This window comes from Cibotium barometz, chromosome 7 (assembly GCF_041138505.1).
Source record: "Cibotium barometz isolate CiBa-2024 chromosome 7, ASM4113850v1, whole genome shotgun sequence".
Taxonomy (NCBI): domain Eukaryota; kingdom Viridiplantae; phylum Streptophyta; class Polypodiopsida; order Cyatheales; family Cibotiaceae; genus Cibotium; species Cibotium barometz.
This window is the reverse complement of record NC_141052.1, coordinates 5,725,346-5,736,592: the sequence shown is the minus strand read 5'-3', so window position 1 is coordinate 5,736,592 and position 11,247 is coordinate 5,725,346. Positions and strand designations below refer to the sequence as shown.

Genomic DNA, 11,247 nt, shown 5'->3' with positions numbered 1-11,247 from the left:
ATAAATAGATCTATATGTATGCCAACATAAACACATGCATGTGTATGCACACAATGCACCGAGCACACACACATACACAAAAAAAAATACACACGAACACAAAATACACATGCACACAAATACAAAAACACCAGTTAATAATCGACGTGCCGAAGGTGGGTCTCGCCCACTATAGTGTCTGTTAGAGGTCCTCCAATGCTACCCAGCAGGTCCTTAACTCTTTGTCACTTGGAGTAAATCAAGCAATATAAGCTGATAATAAAATCAATTATAAAGAAAAAAACTTGCAATATTTAGCTGAGGTGATGAGCTCGATTTCTTGTTCCATGAGTGTGGAGGCCTCTGAGAGGAGCTCGACTGAGGCCGCGTCAACGATGTGGAAGGCGGCCTGGTTGATGAGACTACGGGCAACAAGCATTAGATTGCCAATGGCAAGGCTACCGAGGTTATGGACCTCCTGGCTGCCCAGGTGGCCCCGACAGTGGTGCAAAGAGCACGAAGGAGGGGCTCGAGGGGGCCGACGGCTTGGTTGACGTCGGCGGAGATGCATGCGATGGTATTAACGGAGCGGGCTAGGCCATCGAGGCGAGTCCGGATGCCCCTGATAGAGGAGTTGAGGGTGGCAGACGCCTGGCGAAGTGTGGAGGCGTCGAAAGGCAAGGAGACGGGGAGCGAAGCTATGGTAAAATTTTTAGAAATTAATACATAGCTCATTTTTATGCATAATGTGAAAAAGATCTGGTTCTATGGGAAAGAGTGCCTCGGAGAGCTTGCTGGCGGCGGGGGCCATCATGGTGCACATGCGGGCGGCGTTGGCGCACACATCGACGGTTGAGTAGGCAATCTTGAAGAGGGTAGACATGCTCTGGAGCCGTGGTTACGACGCTGTTTTGGTTAGTAGGCGGCGCCATGCTGTTGACGCTGAAGTTGGTGGACTAGGCGCATATATGCATCCCCAGCAGCTTGGAGCACGCCGTCACCCCGCTACACGTACTTTCTCTCTCTATTTCTCTTCGTCCTTCAACATACACCCTTAGGCTGTCTCCAGCTCTGTCTATCCCTTTCTCTCATTCCCTTTGGGAAACTAAGATGAATGAATTCTTAGAGTTAATCCAGGGGAGAAAAACTATTGAATAGTATCACCAGGAGTTTGCTCTTCTCCTCAAGTACTCACCACCGCAAGACGAAGAGCAACTCATGGCCAGGTTCATTCGAGGAATGAATGAACCTTTGGATACCCTGGTCAAGAATGCCAAGCCAGTTTCCATGGCTGAAGTAGTAAGCATGGCGAAGGACTTTGCCAAAGCCTTTATTGTTAAAGTCCCTCCAAAGCCAGCTCCCTCATCCTTTAAGAGGTTCCAAATACTGGGAAGTTCTTCCAACCTTCCGCCTCCAAAGAGACACCAAGGTCCCAACCAAAATTAGGAGATAGGAAGTTTCAGAAATGAAAGAAGACCTTTTCCTCAAATCTCTTTTTCAGGAACTCTCGCTCTTTCTAGAATGCAGAGGGAAGAGCTTCGAAGTGAAAACAGGTGTTTCGGTTGTCAAGGGTTTGGGCACCAGCTCAAGTATTGCCCAACTCCTTCTATGGGCCAAGGAAGACAAGGTCCTCGAGTTTAGAGACAGACTCCTTCGTATCAATCCAATCAGGGTCCCCCGCGCGCCAAAATCAGGGCAACCCCAGAAGAGTGCCAGCTCAGCCTGCAGCCTCCATGCAAAGTAGTCTTAGAACTCCCTCCCAGAATTGGGGAAACCAAAGAGAGAGAGTTCCAACTCAGACTACAATAGCTAGAGCCGTCACTATAGCTGAGGAAGTGGAGGAAGAAAAAGGATAGATCTATGCCACCATTGAGCATTAGGAGTAGAATCGTCAATTCTCAGTCCTCCACACTCCAGTAGAGTACTAGGGTAAGCAATTCAAGCTTTTGATGATTGACTTAGGTAGTAATCATTCTTTTATTTTCCCAGGACGTCTGCGTAAGTTAGTCCTAAATCAAAAATCAAGGAAACCTATGCAAGTGAAATTGGCCGGTGGGAAAGATTCTTTTCACACACCTTGAGGCAGCAGACCCTATTCAGTTTAATCTAGATGGGAACGTAATAGATTGCTAGTTCTTTAGAGTCCTACCCTTGGGAATCTATGATGGAATCCTTGGAATGGATTGGCTCCATAAGAATGAGGCTGCTGACATTCACTGTCACAATGCAACCATCTCTTTCCTTGACCTTCATGAGAATAAAGTTCAAGGAATTGGAATTTTCGGATCCCCAGTGCTGCAAAATTAGTCAAAGATTCTAAATTGTTAAAGGGACTCAAAAAGAGGCAAGCTATTTATGTCGTTAAGATGAATCTGGTAGACATAAAATGCAAGGCTAAAGAACCAGAGTGGTTAAGTGATTATGCCGATGTGTTCCCAGAAGAGCTGACTGAGATGCCTCCGACTTGCGAAGTAGATCATGAGATCGAGTTAACCCCCAGTAGCCCAACGTGCTTACAAAATGCCAATCCCAAAATGCATAGAACTTAAGGAGCAGTTAAGACAATTGTTAGAGCAAGTATTCGACCAACCCAGTGTTTCACCTTGGGGTGTGCCCGTTCTCTTTCAGAAGAAGAAAGATGGAACGTTGAGACTCTATATTGATTTACAGAGGATTAAACGAGTTACAATTAAAAATAAGTATCCTATCCCCAGGATTGATGAACTTTTGGATCAATTAAGTGGAACCCAAATGTTTACAAAGATAGATCTCAAACCAGGTACTACCAGATCAGAATCAAGGAACAAGACATCTTGAAGACAGCATTCAATACTCGCTATGGGCATTATGAGTTCACAGTCATGCCATTTGGATTGACTGGTGCCCCAGCGACGTTTAACTGTCTCATGCAGGATATTCTCAGAGAATACTTGGATGATTTTGTTCTTGTCTTCTTTGATGACATCTTGGTATACTCGAAGAATGCTGCAGATCTCATGAAGATCATCTGCGCCGCAAGGTCCTAGAAATCCTAAGGAAGCACCAGCTCTTTGCAAAAAAGAGCAAGTGTTCTTTCTCAGTTGACTAGGTGGAATACTTGGGATTCATAGTGTCTAAAGATGGGATTTCTCCTAACCCCGCAAAAATCCAAGCAATCGTAGGCTCTATAGTTCCTAGCTCATAGTACCCGACAGATAATCACTTATAAAAATTAAGATGGAATCCTCGTTGAAGATCACCAAGATCAGCCATAGATCCATATAAGAGAGCTATGGACTCATCTGTTGAGGACCAGCAAGGTCAACAACTAGATCCATACTCGGTTTCAGAAAACAACTCTTACTCCTTGTTCCAATATCTTCCACGACGCACGTGTGGGTATCTTCGGTGACCTAGAGCCCGAGCACCGTATGGTCAGCACCCTCTAGGATCCTTCGCAGGTCACCTAGCGCTTCACTCATAGGCCTCTTCCTTGGTCCCTCATCCACCGTACTGAGGCTGGTCAAGACCTCGGTCGACCTTGCTACATGAGACGTCCTCCATTAACTCTTCGTCACAGCAGTTGCAACTTTATCAGTTAGGTCTCCACGACCTTAATCACAAGACGGTCAAAATGCTTCCCTAGCATTCTTGACATAAAACAGTCATTTACAAACAGGTCATAAATACAGTTTCTATAATGAACTCATGTCTTTCCAGATTGTTCCACATCAATCCATATTATTTAACCCAATTCCAATTCATATGTGTATCCATTCTTGACCAGATACATCATTTTCCATCCCATCACATTAGATTCATTCACTTCACATAACATCCATTCCTATCTTTCTTAATTTACATTACGTCTCATCACATCGATTTCTCATTACATCTCATTCGTTCACATCTTATTTATTCATTCACATTCTGATTCACATATCTCATCTCATCCATTCGCTCATATCGACTTCATATCCATTCAAATACATTTTTGCATTCATTCTTCTACATACACATCCACATTCGTACATCCACATTCACATCTACATCCATACATCCATTTTCACATCCACATCCACATCCACATTCATACATCCACATTCACATCTACATCCATATATCCATTTTCACATCCACATTCATACATCCACATCTCGTCCGTTGGGAAAATCTGGTCGCAGTTTGTTTTGGAAGTATATCCATGGTGGCAAGAATGTGCATCCAATCCTCAGAGTCTTTCGGCTCTGGGAGAGGTGCAAATTCCATACTATCTCTTTTATCTTCCAATGCCTTGTTATATGTCTGGCACAAGTGTACTATTGTAGATCTAGAAGTAGTCACTGAATTTTCTCCAAAGGGTCGCCCACTCATTGGGTAGGTCTTCTAAGTGTGTAGGTTCACCTTTAGCGTTCGATTCTTTTTTCGAATATACATGTAATCCGTATCCCAATCATGGATCATTTTGGTTTCTATCGCATGAAGGGTCCTCCTAGGATATAATCGTAGGAAACTAGCTATTGACCAAAGTTCATAACAACAAAGGTGTATTGAAAACTGGTTCCGAGAAGCTTAAGAAGTATGTACCTAGCCCGAATCACGTACTTGATGATGAGCAATTGATCTCTCTAACTCAAGGCCAGATGGTACTCCAACCTGTGGAAATCCTTGACGTTCGGGAGAAGATTCACAGGAGCAGAGTCCTTAGAGAATTCTTAGTAAAGTGGAAGTTCTTCCCTCTAGAAGACGCCACCTGGGAGAAAGAAAAAGAGTTGGCGAAGGATTACCCCCACTTTGTGAGATGAGGACATCTCGCATTTTTCAAGTGGAAGAGAATATATGATTCCTCCTCAGCTTGAATATCAAATAAGCCTCTACTTCAATCCCTTGTAATCATTCTATGTTTCTGAATACAAAAAAATATCATTTTCCCTTGTTTTGCGCCAGTGAGATAAAAATTTCTAGAGAGTGGTAAATCAAAATTGGGATATTTTTGGATAAATAAATTCTACAAATATCAAAAAAAAAAATTCGTGAAACAAAAAATCAAAATAAATTTTCCAAGGTGCAATTGGAATTAATTAAAATTGATTCAGAAGACCTTAGCCTAAGGGTCCAGATTTTTGAAATTTTTTTGATTATGGTCTAATTAAGGTTCCTATGGACCAATAAGATTAATCCAAGTATTGGGACAAGATAAATCCAAAGAATAAAAGAAAATATCCAAAAATGAGTAAATGTCCACATAAGATGAAGAGTTGACCAAGTACTAGGTTTATTAGTTAAAAATTATGAAGTATTAATAAAAAATGAGATATTTTGGAGTAATCATTCATTTTTGACACATGTGTAAGGAAAAGGGAGACCTTCAAGGAGGCGCCTACTTCACATGCTTGGATGAGTTTAAAACTCAAAAATAATAGAATATTTTTATCTCTCCTCTCTCCTAGATCAAACCAAATAAAAAAGGGAGCCAAACTGGTCTAAAACTTGTCCAAATTCAGCCAAACTGAAGCTGGAAAATTCTAGAACTGAATTGGACTCAGTTAGTGGCCTCCCTCTCCTATAAATAGACCCTCATTTCCTTTGTATTATAATCTGTGAACTAAACTATGCCGATATTACTCTAAACTAAGCTTAATTTCTATTATTCTCTAAAAACCTCTACAAAATTGGAATCAAGTAAATTAGAAGGTAAAGTGTTATTAAGAGACTAAGGTTATGTAAAAGGGGAGGAGAAGAGTGTGTGTGTGAAGGGACTTAAGGTCCACTAGCTCATCTATTTAAAGGTGAAGCTAGGAGGTATTTTTTATTGAGCAAGAAATAACTTAATTTTGAAGCTTTAATGGTGAGCTTCAATGGCTTTGAAGGGAGCAGCCCTGGTTTTTTCACTGTAGCAAGGGCGTCAAGTCACCATTAGGAGTAAAAATTGAGTTGTAGCTTCTTCAGACCTTGGGCTTCAAAAGCCCTAAACCTTGACAGCTTATAATCGCCTGTATAGCCGATGAATCTGCGTACGGCATCAGCTGCACAGGGAAATGTGCGTTAGCTCACTCAGGCGGTAATGTCGCGGTAGCGAAGGAGGCTCTTCGTCGATTGGTCGTACTACGAATGTGTGCGCTCGGCTATCCTCTACATTTTTCCTGATGAAAACATGTTGAGATATTGCCTCCACGAGATGCTGGAAGGCCTCCACTGCCAGGAGGTTCAGCTCCACAAAGGAAACGATAAGAAAATTGACCTATTCTACACCACAAAGGTGACCTACTCTTGCCAAGCTCTAGATACCATGATAGAATTTCGTGGTGCTCATGCTAGATCATTGTGTGGAGAAATGCCTCCTAGCTTCACCTTTAAATAGATGCGCTAGTAGACCTTAAGTCCCTTCACACACACACCCTTCTCCTCCCCTTTTACATACCCTTAGTCTCTTAATAAGTGTGGATTATTGTCTTTTTCTTATTAAAACTCCAAATGCTTCTCTTCTCAACCCCTCTCAAGCTTGAGCTAGTGGACCTTAAGTCCCTTCACACACACACCCTTCTCCTCCCCTTTTACATAACCTTAGTCTCTTAATAAGTGTGGATTATTGTCTTTTTCTTATTAAAACTCCAAATGCTTCTCTTCTCAACCCCTCTCAAGCTTGAGAAGCTTTAATTTGAATGGCTTTTGATTACTATTGAAGTTCTTTTATGAATTGTAATAAAGAAACACATAAATTTTCATTTATGCTTAATTTTAATGGTTTTTAAGCATTTCTCTCTCTCCCCCCAAACAAAGGTCATTCCTATGACCTATTCTCAATCCAAATGAAGCTTCTCATGAAGCATTTCTCTAATCCAAAAGTAATTTCTATGCTTGTCTGATTGGAGGCCAAAATAATGGCTTTTTAATGCTTTTATGATATTTATTTCATAGAGAAATTATGAATCAATCCATAATTGGATAATGATCCAATTAGTGGTCATTCTAATCATATCAATAATATTAAACTTTATTCTTTCAATTAAATTGAGAAATATCAGTAATAGCAGAGCTATGGCAAAATTTCCATAAAATAAACACATAAAACATTTTCATTCATAATATGAAAAGAGGTCTTCCTGCCATATTCTAGAAATCATTATCCTAGATTAATTTAATGATTGTAATCATGGAGAAATTGATTTTTATGTTTATGCATAATTAGTAAATTAGGAAAAAGAGAAATTTCTAGTAATTTATTTTTATGTTAAAAGAGTAATCCCCATGACATTGGAAATCCATGTATTCCAATGATTTAGAGAAAAAAAATGGAATGCTAAAATAATGTATATTTTATGAAAGATTTTAGTTAAATTAATCTTTTTGTATAGATAAATTTTTATGAATGAAAGAGGAATTTCCACCATATTGAAATTAAAATATTTAAATAAGGAAAGTATAATTCCTAGTGCAAAGGAATAGATTTAATTTATGGAAAAGAGAATTCCCATGATAATTGGATTGCACTCATTGAAATGAGAAAAAGAAGGATTTCAAGTTTATTCAAAAAAATTAGGTATTGATATTTTAATTAAAAGATTAATTTCCATGATGTTTGAGAAAAGATGGATTTGAATTAAATTCTAATGTCAAAAGATGAATTTTCATCATAATTCTACCTAATTAATTAAGGTTGAGAATTTATGTGGGAGAAAAGGAATATCTTGGATATTTGAATTGGTGAAATCACTAAATGGATATTTACCCAAAAACTAGATGTTTAGTTGAAAGGAAACCTGGTGAACTAAACTGAATGAATTTAGTTAGACTACGTAAGGTCAGACAGTAAACCTAATTGTCCTTCTCTCAAACTGAATCAGACAAAAACTTCGTGACCAATTCCAGTTACTAAATCCAAAGAATAGACTACCAGAACTAATCTAGTTTTTTCCTGACCAATCTCACCAAGAATCTAGTTGGATAAATGGATAAAATGACGGGTAGATTACTTTCATGAGAGATCAAGAATCCTCATTATGAAACTGTGAATTATTGGAAAAAGGGTATTTGGAACCGATCTTAAACTGGAATCTCACTTGCATTGGAAACTCTGTTTTTCATTCAAAGGACTGTTTTATGCCAGAATGCTAGAGGAAGCATTTGGCTTATGTTTTTCTAAGAGGAGGTTTGTTGGAACAGCTGGCGGGGAGTCGTCAAGGGACGTCGCCCGCGACAAAGCTGTCGAGGTCTTGACCAGCCTCGATACGATTAAAATGGTGCTCTTCCGGTACGATGGGTGAGGACCGACGAAGCAGAGTGAAGTGCTAGGACACCTAAGGAGGATCCTAGAGGGTTCTGACCGGGCGATGCACGAGCTTGCGGTTGCTAGGACACCCAGGCGTACGTCGAGGAAGATATCTGATGGACAAAAAGGAAGGGTTTTTGGGAACAAAAATTTGGTACTGGATCTCGTTGGTTGGCCAGTTGGTCTTCAACGGAGAGTTCAGAGGATGCATTTTTGTAATACAATGGACTTGGAATTTTGGAAAATGATGACTCGGAAATATTATGATTTTATTCAAGGATTGTCTTAAAGCCAGTCGAATCTGTTATAAATGGTAATTTCATATTGGGTGTGTACGTGGTATGCCTATTTGATTTTTGCATGAATCGTCACACGGCTAGAGGGCCTGGGAACTCTTTTCCTCGATACCCGGGGAAAAACCCAATCAAATCTTTATAAAGGAATCCCACTAATTCAATGGTCGGGTGGTTGGCTAACCCATGGGCCAGAGGATTCCTGAGAAATAACTAGATACAATTAGTTACGTTAATCAGTTTAAATCCTGAGAAGACCTTGTTCAGTGGGAGGGGATCCCACCAATTCAGTGGGTCGGGTGGTTGGCTAACCCATGGGCCAGAGGATTCCTGAGAAATAACTAGATACAATTAGTTACGTTAATCAGTTTAAATCCTGAGAAGACCTTGTTCTGTGGGAGGGGATCATCGGCTGTGCCTCGAAGATGAAAAAAAGCGGTGATTTTGTGGACCAAGTGTAAGTATCTTCTTGATCTGACCATGTGACTTTAGGTTTGGTCAGATCAGTTTAATTTAGTCAAGACGACTCGTTAGAGTAATCTCCTAGTTAAAATATTTTTCAAGCTTCTTGGAGGAATCGCCTGTGCCTTCTGAGAGAGGGGAGTCTTCCGGGCCCGATCTCGGAGGGACCAACCCCGGGCTAGCCTCTCGTCTCGGACATCTGCAGAGGCGGGCAAGGCCCCGAGTGTGCAGGACCCCCGCCCCGCGCGGGAGGCCTGTTGAAATTAAAGCAATGTGATGAGCTATGGTGGATCAAACACTAGAATCAACATCATTAACAAAGTGATATGAGTAATTATCAAATAATTAAGATGTAATTAGTGAGTAATTAGTAAATAATTAAGATGTAATTAGTGACAAATAGCTTAATGTAGGCATGGATAATAAAAAACCAGCAAATTCTCATTAGGGCAATGCCTCAATTTATAGAGTCTACATCCAAGCTTCTAATCCCACTGATTTCTCCTTGATTCACTCCACCTCTCCCAGAATATCTCCATCTCTTTTGCTTGATTCTCTCCACCTCTTCACTTTTCCCAAAATATCTCCCAGAATATCTCCACACTTCCTAAATCTTCTCATGCTACCCTTTATTCTCTCCCAGTAGATTCTTCTCACCTTTTAACAGGTTCTTTCACATTTACACATTCTCTTTTACAGCCTCTAACCAAGGGCTTGTTCCCGCACACACCCTATTCACTTGTATATTTCAACACCTCCCCTCAAGTGAATACTCTCTAGCACACCTGGACCCTATAGCAAGTTTCCCTCTTACTTGATAGCCCGCGACCGTGCCTCAAGTCCCTAAACTCCATAGTCCTTGACACTCTCTCTCTATGTGTCCAAGGCCACTATAAGTACCCGCGACCTTGACTAAAGTGCTCACACATACATCTACCACGTGGCCTACATCATCGGTGGCTCAGAGGTGGTTTTACTTTGTTGGGGTAGGTTACATTGGGTTGTGGGGTCTCTCTCTCTCTCTCTCTCAGAAAAGACGATCCGACTCCACTTCCTTTGGAGCCTCCATGAAGTTTGCCGATGTCGTTCCTTCTCCACTGGGTTTGCTATAGCAGTCTCTTGCCATGTGTTCTGGCTTTCCACATTTGTGGCAAGTGAAGGTCCTTCCTCCTACTCTGCCTCTTCCTCATACTCGTCCTTGAGAGAATCCTCTTCGGGTGAAGAATGCTTTTTCTTCTCCTGCTGTTGAGTCAAGCCATTTCTTCTCTTTGCCTCTACTCTCTTGCTCTAGAAGAGCTGCTTCTATCTCGTGTAGCTTCAATTCAGGTACATTCTTTAGTGTTGCTACAATGTTTTCATATTCTGCTTTGTCCACACTCTTCAGAAGTACAGCTAGTGCCTCATCATCTTCTACCTTTTTGCCAATAGAGTTGCCTGCCAGCTGTTGCTTAATGCTTTTATATTTGTTCAAGTGTGTGATTAAAGGTTCACTTTCCTTCATATCTAATTTGTAGAATTGCATTAACAGATTTATCTTTGAATTTTTTGCTTGTGTGCCAAATAATTTATTGAGTTCATCCCATGCATCTTTTGCCCATTGTATCCCTGTGATGTGATGAATGATTTCATCATTTAAATTGAGTGCAATAAGTCCCAATGCTTTTTCATTCCTGCTCTTCCACTCATTTTTTCCTCTTGTCTCTGGGCATTCACCTCTTCCCTCAACTAAACCCCACAGATTTTTCCTCATGAGCAAATACATGGTTCTTGTCTGCCATGTGTAAAATTGCTCCCCATTAAATTTGGCTATTTCTTGTGCTGTACTCATGGTGATGTGAAGAGGGTCTTATCTCTTGATCCAATTTCAAGATTCAAGGGCAGTGTCTACCCTTTTACAACTCAATCTGGTGTTTATGAGATGATTACAACAAATTTATCAACATAAAATCACCAAAAATTACATTAAATCAAGGGTAACCAATTTGTACAGGATGGTTGGAGTATCAAACCAACTCCGAATTGCAATCTGAAGTTATAGGGATCTGTATTAGATACCTAATGGTTAATTTGAACCCTCAATTGTACCAAAATATAGTGATTAGTATTGATTAATCATTGATTAGCAAATTAATCTACTATTTTGTGTGCAAAAAATAGAGTATGTGGGGAGTCCAGATCTGGTGCCTTAGACTTCAAATGAGCTCAAATGCTTTCAAATCCATCAATAGAAATGAGTCTAGTAGAGGATGAAGCCAATAAACACAA

The 11,247-nt window shown here is 40.4% G+C and overlaps 1 pseudogene; it reads right to left on the bottom strand.

Annotated features, from left to right (window-relative positions):
• Positions 1-268: 268 nt before the first annotated feature.
• LOC147636621 (uncharacterized) overlaps positions 269-11,247 on the bottom strand; it is a 63,839-nt pseudogene continuing 52,860 nt past the window's right edge.